Source organism: Dasypus novemcinctus, chromosome 8 (assembly GCF_030445035.2).
Source record: "Dasypus novemcinctus isolate mDasNov1 chromosome 8, mDasNov1.1.hap2, whole genome shotgun sequence".
NCBI lineage: Eukaryota > Metazoa > Chordata > Mammalia > Cingulata > Dasypodidae > Dasypus > Dasypus novemcinctus.
Window position 1 is genome coordinate 96226552 of NC_080680.1, and position 14210 is coordinate 96240761.

Sequence of the window (14210 nt, forward strand, 5' to 3'; positions counted from 1 at the left end):
CTTGGTCTGGACAACGTCTGCCATTAATTGTTGAGCCTAAACATGAAAGGAACTTCTCTCAGACTAGTTTCATTAGTTGTATATTGAACGTCATAATAGTATTATCATCTTTGAATTTGTAATTAAAATTAAGCGAAATGCTGCATACTAAAGCACATAATAACTGCACAATAAAATTAAATGCCACAACTTTGTATCTGTCAAAAATTTTAATTATGTACATGCACACATACACACATATATATACCAATATTGAATGCTAAATGAATTCATTTTTAAAGTCTTCAGAACTGAGTAACAACTTACACCATTCCTAAGAAAGGCTTAAGTTTTCCAAGAAGAGCAACACATTATGTGCTTTTGATTTCCATAGATCCACCAATCCAATTTTATTCCACCTTCTGTTATACATTTATTGGAACTGAAAGTGGTTGTACTGCTGGCTATACTCCTTTCTGACTCGACAAATACTGCCTTTTTTACAGATCCTTCACATGGTTCTCTCCTCTCCAATTTATCCAATCCTTAGCCCTCAACCTCCAGATTAAATCATACATATAATCTACCCGACTATTTGAGACACATTTTTTCCTTCCAAATCTCCCTTCTATAATGAGAACATATATCCCATGCAGTCCACTACTGTAGTTTGGAATCAGATGACATGTTTTCCAGATTCCATAGGTGTGCACTTAGAAGAAAGTATTGATTTAAGATTGATCATACTCATGAATGACTTAGATGAGGTTTTGGGCAAAGAGTTGTTACTGACATGGTTTAAGGCTTCTGGGTAATTGGTAAAGGATGAGCATTTCTGAATGTGATAACAACGTGTTTTCTAGGAGTTCAGAGGACAGACTGTTTTGAATTGAAAGATATATTCAAGACCTAACCCCTGGTCCTGTGGATTTGAACTCATTTATAAATAAGATCTTTGAGGACGTCAGTAGTTAAAGTGAGGCCAACCTGAACAGGGTGGGACTTAATCCCACATGCTTGGAGTCCTTAATATAATAGCAAGAAATTGTTCTCAGTGGAGGAAGAGCCGAAGGCCATCTGACAGAGGCAGAGATTGAGTTATGGATTTCCAGCAGGCCACCACCAATACAGGAGAGAGTTTAAAAAAGTATGATCCTGTCAGCACCTTGCTTTCAGACTTCTAGACTCCAAAACTGCAAGAGAATAGTTTCATATTGTTTAGGCTGACAAGGCAAACTAAAAGAGTGTGACTTAAGCTTTCTATATCCTTACTCATGTTCTATTTATTCAATAAATTGAAATTCAATATCTTGAATTGAGATTGTTGTCTTGAAATATCTGAATAATTGTAGATATGTCTACTTCACCTTGCAATGCTAAGAGATTTTTGTAGGTTTTTTTCTTTGTTTTTAAAGATGCTTTAGATTAAATAAATGCAACATCAAAAATATAGGGGATTCCTATATACTCCACCGCCTCCACCTCTCACACTTTCCTCCATTAACAATATCTCTCATTAGTGTGGTACATTTGTTAAAATTGATGAATATATATTGAAACATTTCTACTAACCATGGTGTATAGTTTATTTTATGATTTACTCTTTGTACACACAATTTTATAGATTTGGACAAAATGTATAATGGCTTGTATCTGTCATGACAATATCATTCAGAAAAATTCTTATGCCCCAAAGATGCCCAGGTACATGTATTTTGAAGGTCTGTTATTAAGAGGAAAAATTATACCTTTGTCATTTTGAAACGATGTTTTTTATCCCTGTAAATATTTTTACTATGAAATTAATTTGTTTGATATTACTGTACACTATTCAGATTTATTGATTAGGATTAATGCACACTATCTTTTTCCATTATTTTACTTTTGTTTCTTATTCTTTTACACTGTGACATAAAATTTATCTCTATGGTAAATGGTAGGTACCAATTATCTGATTTTATGACACCTTGGATGGAGTGCAGTAATTCAAGAAACAGTTCCTGATAGCTCAGTATGAAACATTATTCATAATATTAGTCTTATACCCCTTCATATGCCTGGAACCCCAAGGGTTTCCTTGGTTGTCTGGGACTTAGTGACAGTAGATCATTTGTAATAAATAATTAAATTGAGTAGATAAAAAAGGGTTTATGATAACTCTGCAAAAGGGAAATGATTATTAGTTTAAAGGTACAATTTGTAACCTTGGGTCTCAAAGGTGTTGTATAAACAAAATGTTTCCTTCACTGTAAAATGGTTTCAAAGACTAAATATTCAAAGACTAAACAAGATGGCCATATAAGGTGCTCCAGGGATCCATCTCTCCATAACATTTCTGAACAAGTAGCAAAAACGGCAGCTTAATCTTCTTCAAAACTCCAGAAAAGAGTTAAAGTTTGCAGTACCTAGTGTAAGAGTTTGGTATGGTTATGAATTCCAAAAATAGATATTGGATTATGTTTGTGATCTGATCTGTACCTGGGCCTGATTGCATTATGATTAGGGTTTTCACTGGGCCACAACATTAGGGCATTGAGTTCCCACCCCTTGGTCAGTGGAGATTCACAGATAAAAGGCACATCAAAGGACAGAGTTGCAGGTTATCTGATGTTGGAGTTTTGATGTTGGAGTTTGATGCTGAAGTCTTAAGCTGGAGCCCTGGGGAAAGAGACAGAGCCATTCCCCTGATAGTCTACAGCTGACCTTGTGGAGAGAGGCAAAGCCTAGAGAGCCATATAGTCTACAGCTGACCTTGTGGAGGAAACAAAGGAGCAGAGCCCAGAGGAACCCAGAAAGCCTGAACCCTTACAGATGTCAGCAGCCATCTTGCTCCAACATGTGGAAATAGACTTTGGTGAGGGAAGTAACTTATGCTTTATGGCCTGGTAACTTTAAGCTCCTGCCCCAAATAAATACCCTTTATAACACCCAGCAGATTTCTGCTGTTCTACATCAGCACCCCTTTTGGCTGACTACTACACCAGCTAAGTGAATCCAATGAACTGGAGAATAGGAGTTGCAACTCTGCTGAAGTTTAGAGCCCAGTTGGCACATAGACAGCCCAAAGATTCTAATCTCTTGGATCTATACCTACCAACTCCAGCACCAGCAATGAAAGAAATTATATCATTGATGTGGAGACAGGGGCCTCTACAGGCGCTGAAGGCAGGGAGATGGAAAAAGAGGTGTCATATGGGGGCATTTTTGCGACTTGGAATTGTCTGAGTGACATTGCAATGACAGATATGGGTCATTATGTATATGGCCAAAACATACAGAATTGAGTGGGAGAGAGTATAAATTACAGTATAACTAGAATCCATGCTTAGTGGCAATGTTTCAAATGGGTTCATCAACTGCAATGAATTTACCACACTAATGAAAGAAGTTGATAATATGGGGAAGGGTGGGAGGTGTGGGGAGTGGGAATCCCTTAAAAAATTTTTTATGTAACATTTTGTGTAATCTAAGTATCTTTTTAAAAACTAAAAAATATTTTAAAAAACAGGTGTAAAGAGCTACTGGCACATTTGCTGGGCCCTACCTTTCCCTACCCTAGTCAACGGACACTTGGTCTGAATTCCCTTTTGTGTGTTCTTGGCCTTGTTCTAGAGGGAGTAGAGTAAACCCCATGTGCATTGTAGGGTACCAGAATGTTGGTGCAAATTATTATTACTTTTTCCTTCTTTATTTTTTTAAATGCTACATTCAAACAATATGAGGTCCCCATATACCCCTCACTCCCTTCTCCCCACTGCTCCCACATCAACGACCTCTTTTATCATCTTGGCATATTCATTGGTTTTGGTGAATACATTTTTGAGCACTGCTCAAAAAAAACCACATGGATAGTGGTTTACCTTGTAGTTTACACTCTCCCCCAGTCCACCCAGTGGGCCATGGCAGGACATACAATGTCCAGCATCTGTCCTTGCAGTACCACACAGGACAACAGCAAGTCCTGAAAATGCCCCACATCATATCTCTTCTTCCCTCTCCCTATCCTCAGCAGCTACCATGGCCAATTTCTCCACATCAGTGCTACAACTTATTCCATTACTAATCACAACAGTTCCGAAGTAGAATATCAGTGAGTCACTCTAATCCATACTCTATTCCTCAAGCCTGTGGCCCCTGGGATTGTTATATCCACTACCCCTCTATATCAAGAGTGGGCTAAGATTCCACATGGATAGTGGATGCAATTCTCCTGCTTGCAGTTGTAGGCACTCTTGGCTCCCTGGTGTGGTGGTTGACCTTCTTCACCTTCCTGTTAGCTGGCCAGGGTAAGTCTAATAAACCAGACAGTAGGAATTGCAAATTACTGAGGCTGAGGGCCTGGCTGTCACATAGACAGTCCAGAGATTCAGGTCTCCTGAGTGTACACCAACCCCAGTGCCAACCACAGGTCCGGTAAAAGCAACAGAAGAGGCATGTGTTACAGCACAAAATACAGAATTAGAATACTTGTGTTCTAACTCACTCTACCCTGCAGGCAATGTCATTTGAAGATAGCTTAAGCATTGTTATAAACAAACAGGCCAGATAAACCTGGCGCAAAACATTACCTGCTTTAAGTCATACTATAGTGCATACAGGAGATGGGGTCAGTCTATTTCAGAGGAAGTAGAAGGGGCATTCAGATCTCTCTAAATGGGGGGAATTCCTAAGGCCAACACTGCACACAATGTAATATTATTCAGCAATAAAACATTGTGCATGTGGGTGGGGTGCACTTGGGTATGCTTCTATGGAGTTTGAGTGTCTTCATGTTGTCATGAGATGACGTCTCCATGGAGGAGACCCACAGAATAACAGACAGATTATTGAATTCCCATCCAGATGAGTCCTGCTACACTCTCTCCTAGAGTAGGAAGTCTCTGGAGTATATGGACAGTGTCTAGCAAAAGAGGGTGGACCAATACCCCAAGCCTTTGAAACTGATGCTTGTACTTATGAAGCTTGTTCTTGTGAATTCAAAACTTGGCATAGTAAAATATATTACCTAAGAGTTACTTCCTGAGGGCCTCCTTATTGGTTAAATGTGGCCTTTCTCTAAGTCAAACTCAGAATATAAATCCACTGCCTTTCCCCCGAGGTGGGACCTAACACCCAGGTCTGAGCCTCCCTGCCACCAAGGGATTAATACCAAGTGCCAATTAATGATGCATTTGGAGAAAGACCTAGACTAAATGGGGAAATATTAAATGCAAATGAGTTTTTATGGCTAAGGGATTTCAAAATGAGTCTAAATTTTTAAAAAATCAGATACATTTTGTTTCCTTTTACAGTTTACTATACATTGTATATAATAGTCTGCCATCAATGAAAGAGAAAAAAAGTGTCCATATAGATGGAAAGGAAAGAAAAACTGGAGACATTCTCAGTAAACTGATTCACCAGAAGTTATCAAATTGGCCACAGCACACTTGATAATGTTCCCTGAAACAGGTCACCCAGGGCATTAGGGAAAGTGATGGATTCTCCAAGAATTCCGAAGAGATCATCTGTGCAGAATACCTCTGTAATGTCTGACAGTGTCTTTTCCTTGGCACTTCCAGTTGAGATAAAAAATGAGTGCATCATTAACCACACGAGAATATCTCAGGAGAATGATAGTAAACCCACCCCTTAAAAAAGTTAAAGGATTAAAGAGGTGAGACATATCACATATTTAGATTCCTGGCATTTATTAAGCCTTCATTAAATATCAGTCATATTTTGCTATTATTTACATACTCATTGCTTTCTGCTGCTCACACATGCATACCTTTGGTTTCACACATGTAACCATTGTAGCTCAGTACAGCTTTGTTATTTAAATGAAAAAGTAGAAGTAGTAATTGACTTTCACTTTTTATTTTTTTCAAATTTATAAATTAAATTGTAATTATTCATTGACTACTTTTTGCTAGATATGTTCTGTATTTCATACTAAAATCAGGGCCTCTGTCCCAACTGTCAAGTACATTTGTCTCTTTAAGGGAATTAGAAAAACACATAAATCTAAGTCAGAATAATAATGAGTCTCTAGAAGCGTTTACAGATTGTCCTAGGATAACAAGATGGAGAAATGTTATATCTTGCAACTAAAGGAAATGTTCCTATATGAGGAAAGAATTCGAGAGTTTTTAGGCTTAGTGGACTTTTGTTAGGTCATTCAGGGTTCAAGTTTGCCAAGAAGAGGGAAAGACTGAATATTTACCTATAAATCTAAACTGCTATGATCTTGAATAATCTTCTTAGGAGCAGGTAATCTAGAGATCCTTAGGTTTCAAGGGAAGCAAATAATTACAGAAATTAACAGTGCAGGAATCAGATGGGTCCTGGAACTCTGGTGGGTGTTTCAGAAAGTTGAAGCGAAGTTGGAAACTTGGGTTGGAACAAGGAAGCACAATCTCTTTGTAAATGTTGACATGGTGCCACCTAGGGTGAGATGGCCAGAGGAATGCCTTATTACTTCTTCACTAATAAATGCCTTGAAGTGTCACTCATCGGTAAAATCTGAACAGCTATTTTGTAGTTGGAGAATGAAGGCCAAAATAATTTTAGAAACAACACAATTCTTTGTGCTTGCATTTTACTGTTAGGTTAATTATCCATACATGAATATAGCTCATTTCTTACCTTTATAAATTATTTACATGAATTATCAAATTTTCAAAATTGTTGATACACTTCAAAAATGTCGATACATTTCAAAAAATGTCGATACATAAGCCAAATAAATAAAAGTACTTAAGTCTCATTAATGGCGTGTAATCACAGATTACCTTTTATCTTAATGTGTACACAATGAAACAATGAATTTGTACTATTTGGTAAAGATGCAAATGAAATCATACTGAATGATACCTTTTATAATTATAAGCTAAAATTTCGGCATATTTCTTATATAGAACCATCCCAAATTCTTTTAAATTTTTTTAAAAAGATACTTAGATTACACAAATATTACTTTAAAAATTTAGGGGATTCCTATATGCCCCTCTCGGTACACCTCCCACACTTTATCACATTAACAACATCCTTCATTAGTGTGGTATATTTGTTACAATTAATTACATATTTTGGAGTATTGCCCCTAAGCATGGATTATAGTTTACATTATAGTTTACACTCTCATCCACACAATTTTGTAGGTTATGGCAAGATATATAATGACTTGTATTTGTCATTGCAATGTCATTCAGGACAATTCTCAAGTCCTGAAAATGCCCCTGTATTATACCTGGTTTTCCCTCTCCCTGCCATCAGATCTTCCAGGGGCCACTGCCACCACATCAATGATATTAAGTTCTTCCATTGCTAGAATTACACTGTAGTAGAATACCAGTAAGTCTACTTTATTCCATAGTTCATTTCCTAATCCTGAGGATTGTTGGATAGTGATGCCCACTCCCCCTCTAATTGAGAGGGGGCTTCAATCCCATAGGGCAGGTGGATGGTACTCTCTAGCTTGCAATTGTAGACTTTCTTAATTCCTTGGAGTAGTTGTTGTCCATCGTCATCTTCTTTTTTGTTGTCCTGGGTGAGTCCAATGAACTGGAGAATAGGTATTGCAACTCCATTGAGATTCAAGGCCCCACTGGCAGATAAACAGCCCAAAGATTTTTAAGTCTCTTGGATGTATACCTTTCTTTCATACTGCTCTCAATTTGTCAGCAACTCTTCAGACTTCCAACTACATTACAACCTCTGCTGTTACCAGCATAGACTGAAATACCTTAATTTATTAACTGCACTCTTGTAATAGCTTCTCAGATGATTTTTTAAAGATGTATTTATTTATTTCTCTCCCCGCCCCCGCCCCCATTGTCTGTTCTCTGTGTCTATTTGCTGAGTGTTTTTCTTTGCCCACTTCTGTTGTTATCAGCGGCACGGGAATCTGTGTCTCTTTTTGCTGCATCATCTTGTGTCAGCTCTCCATGTGTGCGGCACCATTTCTGGGCAGGCTGCACTTTCTTTCCCGCTGGATGGTTTTCCTTACGGGGCGCACTCCTTGCACATGGGGCTCCCCTACGTGGGGGACATCCCTGTGTGGCAGGGCACTCCTTGCTTGCATCAGCACTGCACATGGGCCTGCTCCACACGGGTCAAGAAGGCCCTGGGTTTGAACTGCGGACCTCCCATGTGATAGACGGATGCCCTAACCACTGGGCCAAGTCTGCTTCCTCAGATGTTCTTGATTATTCCTCATATAACTTTTTCCAACTGTCTATTCTCAACACTGCCACCAGGATAATAATTCTAAAAGCTGAATTATGTTGTTCATTTGCAGAAAAGTTCCAAGCACTTCACGAAAAATTCACAGGAGTAATAAAATTGCAAGTTGTATATGATCTGCTCTCCTTTAGCTCTAAAATTATCTCCAACTGCTTTTGTACCTCCTCACTTCTGCCCAGTCACTCTGTCCTCCTTTCTTTCCTGGGGCATAGCTGCCATTCACTCATCTCAGCAAATTTGCGATTGCTTCCATTCCCTGGAATGTTTTACCTACAAATATCCTCTCAGCGCACTACCCTGATATCTTGATTCTTCGTTCAAATATTACCTTCTTGATGAAACCAGTGTTCATTGCAGAACTTAAATTTCAACTTATTCCCTCATTCCTGATGTCTTCACCCAAATTGGTACTCAATTTTTTAAAATTTTCTTACCTTTTTACCATTTATTTATTTATTTATGTATTTATTGAGTTACCAGGGGCCTGGGATTGAACCAGGGACCTCATATGTGGGAAGCCAGTGCTCAACTACTGATCCACATCACCTTCCTGGAATTGGTTTTATCATTTGTTTTGCTTGTTGTTTGTTTTTGTTTTTTCAGGAGGCACTAGGAACTAAACCAAGGACCTCTCAAGTGGGAGGTGGGCACTCAACTGCTCGAGGCACATGGATCCCTAATTTCCTACCTTTTTTGTAATTATGTATATGCAACTCAAAATATCCCATTTTATACACTTTCAAGTATATAAGTCTTTGATACTAATCATATTCACTCTATTGTGCTATTAACACCCATATATATTACCTAAACTTTTCCATCCCTCATCTGCAGAATTTCTGTACCATTAAGTGATAACTCTCCATTCCTCTGGTCCCAGCCCTAGTTTGCCAGGGCTGCTCTGACAAACACCCAAAATGGGGTGGTTAACTAAAGGAAACTAGGGGCTCACAGATTTGAAGGTAAGAAATCCAAAATCAAAGCATCACCAAGTGCTTGCTTTCTCCCTGAAGGCCTTGCATTCTGCTGACAGCTGGTCAAAATCCTTGGGGACTCTGGCCTTATATCTTTGTCCCCTGTCCCATGACTCTGTCACATGCATTATGTCATCTGATTTTGGCATCTGAATTTCATTTCTTATTAGGCATTCAGATTAATGCCCACCCAGATTCAGTTTGGCAACATTTATCTAGGAATTTAGAAAATCTTATTCATAAATGAGCCACACTGTAACTGAAAATATATCTTCATAAGGTCCCATTTACAAGTGGGTATACACCCATAGAATGCAGATTGAGTTTAAGAGTGTGTAATTTTCTTTAGGGACATAATTTAATCTACCACTCCACCCAACTATTAATAAACTGTAATCTATATTTTTTCTCTGGAAATTTATTTATTATATTTTCTATAAGTATGATGGCTAACTTCACTCAACATGAAAGCTTGAGTGATTACGACAGAATGTTGTAGTGTTGTAATGTTCACAAAAGTATTATTCATAATTACCAAAAGTGGAAGCAACACACTTGTCCATCAGATTTACAGATAAACAAAATGTGGCATATTTATACAAGGGCATATTATTTGGAGATAAAAAGTAGTGACTTTCTAGTACTTGAGACAACAGAGATGAATCTTTGTGATATCACACTGAGTGAATTAAGCCTCTGCCTTAAACCATTTAACATAATGAAATCTGGTGATTTACACTTGTTCTTATTTTTCCTCTCTAAATATAAGCTCTACAAAGCAAAAGTATTTTTGCTTCAAATTTTTGCATTTCTAGAAATATCCAGGAACATGGTAAATAATTGTCAAAAAATAAGTGACACTCTTTGGCTTTGGATTAGTTGGAAGTCAAAGATAATTTACTCCCAAAATGTTGGAAGTAAAAAGTAATTCATTTCTAGTCTATAATGTAGAAAGCAGATTCATGTTATCCCACAAAAATAGAAAAAAAAAAACTTTACATTAGTTTGGGTTTTAGTAATGGGATTCACTCTTCCATACTCCACTGATGGATTCTTCACACAGGCACAAACAAATATAAGGACAATAAAGCCAAAATCTTTGAAATAAGTTTATATTTTTTTATATCTACAGGCATAATACATTAACTAGAAAAATACAGTAAATAGGAAAGATTCTGAACCCTATTACCTTAAACACTTGGAAGTACATTTACTTCCCATAACCATAGAAAAAGAAAGACAAAATGATTGGGAAACCAAACTTCTAATTGCTATCCCACTTACATTAAAATATATACTATGATTTATTCCTAAATTTAAAATTACACATTTCATGATATTTACCTAAAATAATATTCACCAAATCTTGAAACTAAGAGTTTCAACTCAATTGTAAGGATGCAAAGGAATGTTTTTATTAATCAATAAAAGTATGATATCACATTTGAGAATTCTTATCTTTTCAATATGGTAATGATAACTTAAGCAGTAAAAAGTCGTAATCACACAAAATGCATCATTATTCAGACCTCTAATCTTATTCTGAAAATGTTTCTCTTCTTAAAGAGGCATATATTTCTGATGTAGCATATTCCTTCAGAGAATCCTGTGTATGTATTTTGGTAACAATGCAAGTCATTCATATCTCTTCCAACAAGTAGGCAGTTCCTTAACACAATTAGGAATATCATTCTCACACTTGACAAAAATGAGAAGCACTTGCAATGCCAGACACTGAGGGCTAAATGAAAATGGAGAAACAATGTATATACCTAAAGATAGGGCATTTGGTTATGAAGATTATTATGGAGTTTCTGAGAAACTGTAGGTTTTGAATTCTGTTGTTTCTAGAAAGTAGGTAGGGAAGAAAATTTAAGCAGTGATCAAAAAAAAGGAGGCACTATTGAAAAGGACATTTTGGAGTGTCACTGAGATAACCGTAAACATTTCATTTGGCTTCATATGAAACCTTCTAAAAATTTTTACTTAAACCAAAATAATTTATTTATATAACAATATTGTGGACTGGCTTTTGGGCATGGGCTTGGCTCAGTTAATCTACACAAGAGGTCTCATGCCTCTGCAATCACCTCCTAGGTGTCCCATGGGATGACTGATACCTTCTGAGGCATCTTAATTCCCCTGCATGTGACCTATTATTTTCAGGCATCCTGTCAGGTCAAAGGCAGCTGGAACAGAATCTACAAAGACTTTGAGGCCTTTCAACATAATTTACAATATCTATTTGTCAAGGAAATTCATTAACATTGCAAATATTTAAGGGGAAAGAAAATAGATTGCACATATGAAAAAGGGACTGCACAGTGTGGTAGATGGTTGGGCAATCTACCATAATCACATAGGCAGTTTTTCAATGAGAGATCACTTGTTCCCTAGGAAAATTAGGAATATGAACAGCTAACTATCACATGGGGAAAGTAATCTCTTTGTTTGAAGTATCCCCAGAACTGCTTTCATATCTCTGTTTCTCAGGTTGTAGATGAAAGCGTTCAGCAAGGGAATCACCACTGTGTACATAACAGAAACAATTACATCTTCAATTTTGAAATTGCTCAACGAAGGAAAGACGTAAGCAGTGGCTAAAATACCATAATACAGAAACACCATGGACAGATGGGAACCACAAGTGGACAAGGTTTTACAGATCCTCTTGGTGGAGGGGACCTTGAAGATCTTGGACCCAGTGCAGATATAAGAGCCCAAAATAGCACTCACTGACAGGAGAACATATATTCCTGCCTCACTAAAGAGGACTAGCTCACTGAGGGTGGAGTCTGAACAGGCCAGCTTCAGGAAGGCTGTGAGAGCACAGAAGAAATGGGGAATGGTACTATCAGCACAAAAAGACAGGGTGGCAAAGAGTAGGGTGTGCAACAAGGCATGGGCACAAGAGAGGAACCAGGACCCAGTCACCATTAAGACACAGCTCCACCCTCATGATGGTGGTATAGTGCAGTGGGTGACAGATGGCAAGTACCTGTCACAGGCCATCGCTGCAAGAACAAAACTGTCGATAGAAGCAAACATTACGTAAAAATACATCTGGGAAATGCACCCCACATAGGTAATGGACTTTTGATTAGATAGCACGCCCGTCAACCTCTTAGGTACAGTGACAGATAAAAGAGTCATCGGTGGCTGAGGAAGAAGTACATGGGGGTGTGGAGGCGAGAGTCCAGCCTGATGAGCAGGATGATGAGCAGGTTCCCCAGCACCGTGGTGAGGTACATGCCCAGGAAGAGGGCGAAGAACACGCCCTGCTGCTCTGGGTCATGGGAGTCCCAGGAGGAGGAATTCAGACATGCTGCTCTGGTTCTTTCACCTCATACTTCTCTTTCCTTTTTTGGGAATTAAGAAAACTGGAAATGCTGAGGATTAAAAATTGTGAGCATGAACATAACATTATACTAATTTTCTTTTTTTTTTTTTAATTACTTATATCACTACCATTCTATAAAAACAAATGAAAGGAAACTGCCTTTAGAGTGTTATATCATGTATCCTCTTAAACTTATTATTTCTTTGTTTTTACTTAATTTTTTATTTTTAAAGAAGTTTTAGATCACATAAATGTTACATAAAAAACATAGGGGTTTCCGTAGGGACAATTACCGGACATTGTAAATCCTCCCATGGCCCACTGGATGGAACGTGGAAGAGTATGGGCTATGATGTGGACCATTGACCATGAGATGCAGCAATGCCCAGAGATGTACTCACCAAATGCAAATGTGTCATGATGATGGGGGAGAGTGTTGCTGTGGGGGGAGTGGTGGAGTGGGGGCGGTGGGGGTGAATGGGGACCTCATATTTTTTGAATGTAATATTTTTAAAAAAATAAAATAAAATAAATATATATATAGGGGGTTCCCATACACCCACCTCTTAACCCTCACATACTTTCCCTCCATTAACAAAATGTTGTTAATACTAATTTTCTTCTAATATAAAATCATTGATTTTTAGCTACCCTTATGTTTATCCTTCACACTATTGATATGCAAAACACAAGTCTCCCATCTTTTCTCTGCAGTGATGCTTTAGAATTTCACAATAACCAACAAGATTCCCTTCCATGGAAGGAGGACATTTTTCTTCATTCAACATTTACAGAAAAAGCTTTATTCCAGAAAATAAACCATGTACTGAATATAGATCAAGAAATGAAATGTCTCTGTGTCTGTGTGCCAATCCCTGTGCTTAGTAATTTGTGTATTTCCTCATTTAACCTTCACAGAGGCGTTTTGCAGTGGGAAAGTTGTCCCTATTTTAGCAGGAAAAAACAAAACAAAAGAAAAACTGAATCTAAGAGAGCTGAAGTCACTCCCTAAGGTTACAAAACATGTAGGAGCTGGAAGAAGATTGGGCCCAAGCTGGACCTATGGCAGTCCCTGAGAATATGATCCCTGCCCATTGGTGGAAATGCCCAGGAATCTGCCAACCCTTGGAAGAAATGTGGCCATTAATTAAAAGAGAATTTAAGAATTTTTTAAAAAATAAGAATCTACCAGAATCCCTAAAACACCAACATGAATTATATAAAAGGACACACAAGAAGTTTATTAGGTATTACTAGCCACCGATTACAACACAATAAATCTAGGTTCATTTAAACACACGGTCATAAAAACAGAAGGCACAAAAAAAATGCACTCAAAGATTGAACAAACAGCACATAAGAAACAACAAAGCCAAGCCACATGCAAACACAGAAAGCACAAATATAGAGCAGGCACAAGACAAATATAATACCCAGCAACATTTGAAAATTGCATATCTATAAATCACATTCAATTACTATGTCTAGAAACACATAAGGAATCATGTGAGCACTAGCAAAAGTCACATTCCTCACACACAAATAATATAAGAAGCACACCCATGGCACACCCATACCTCTTCACATTTAGACAACAACCCATGACACATGGTTACACACATACACCCTCATCTTGGGTGAGGGATTCCAGCCCCACCAGTCTCTACACAGCACAGGTGAAGCAGTCAGTC

The 14210-nt window shown here is 37.8% G+C and overlaps 1 pseudogene; it reads right to left on the reverse strand.

The window, feature by feature from the left end:
- Positions 1–11597: 11597 nt before the first annotated feature.
- LOC101428013 (olfactory receptor 1J2-like) lies at positions 11598–12527 on the reverse strand (annotated as a pseudogene).
- Between the last annotated feature and the right edge of the window lie 1683 nt (positions 12528–14210).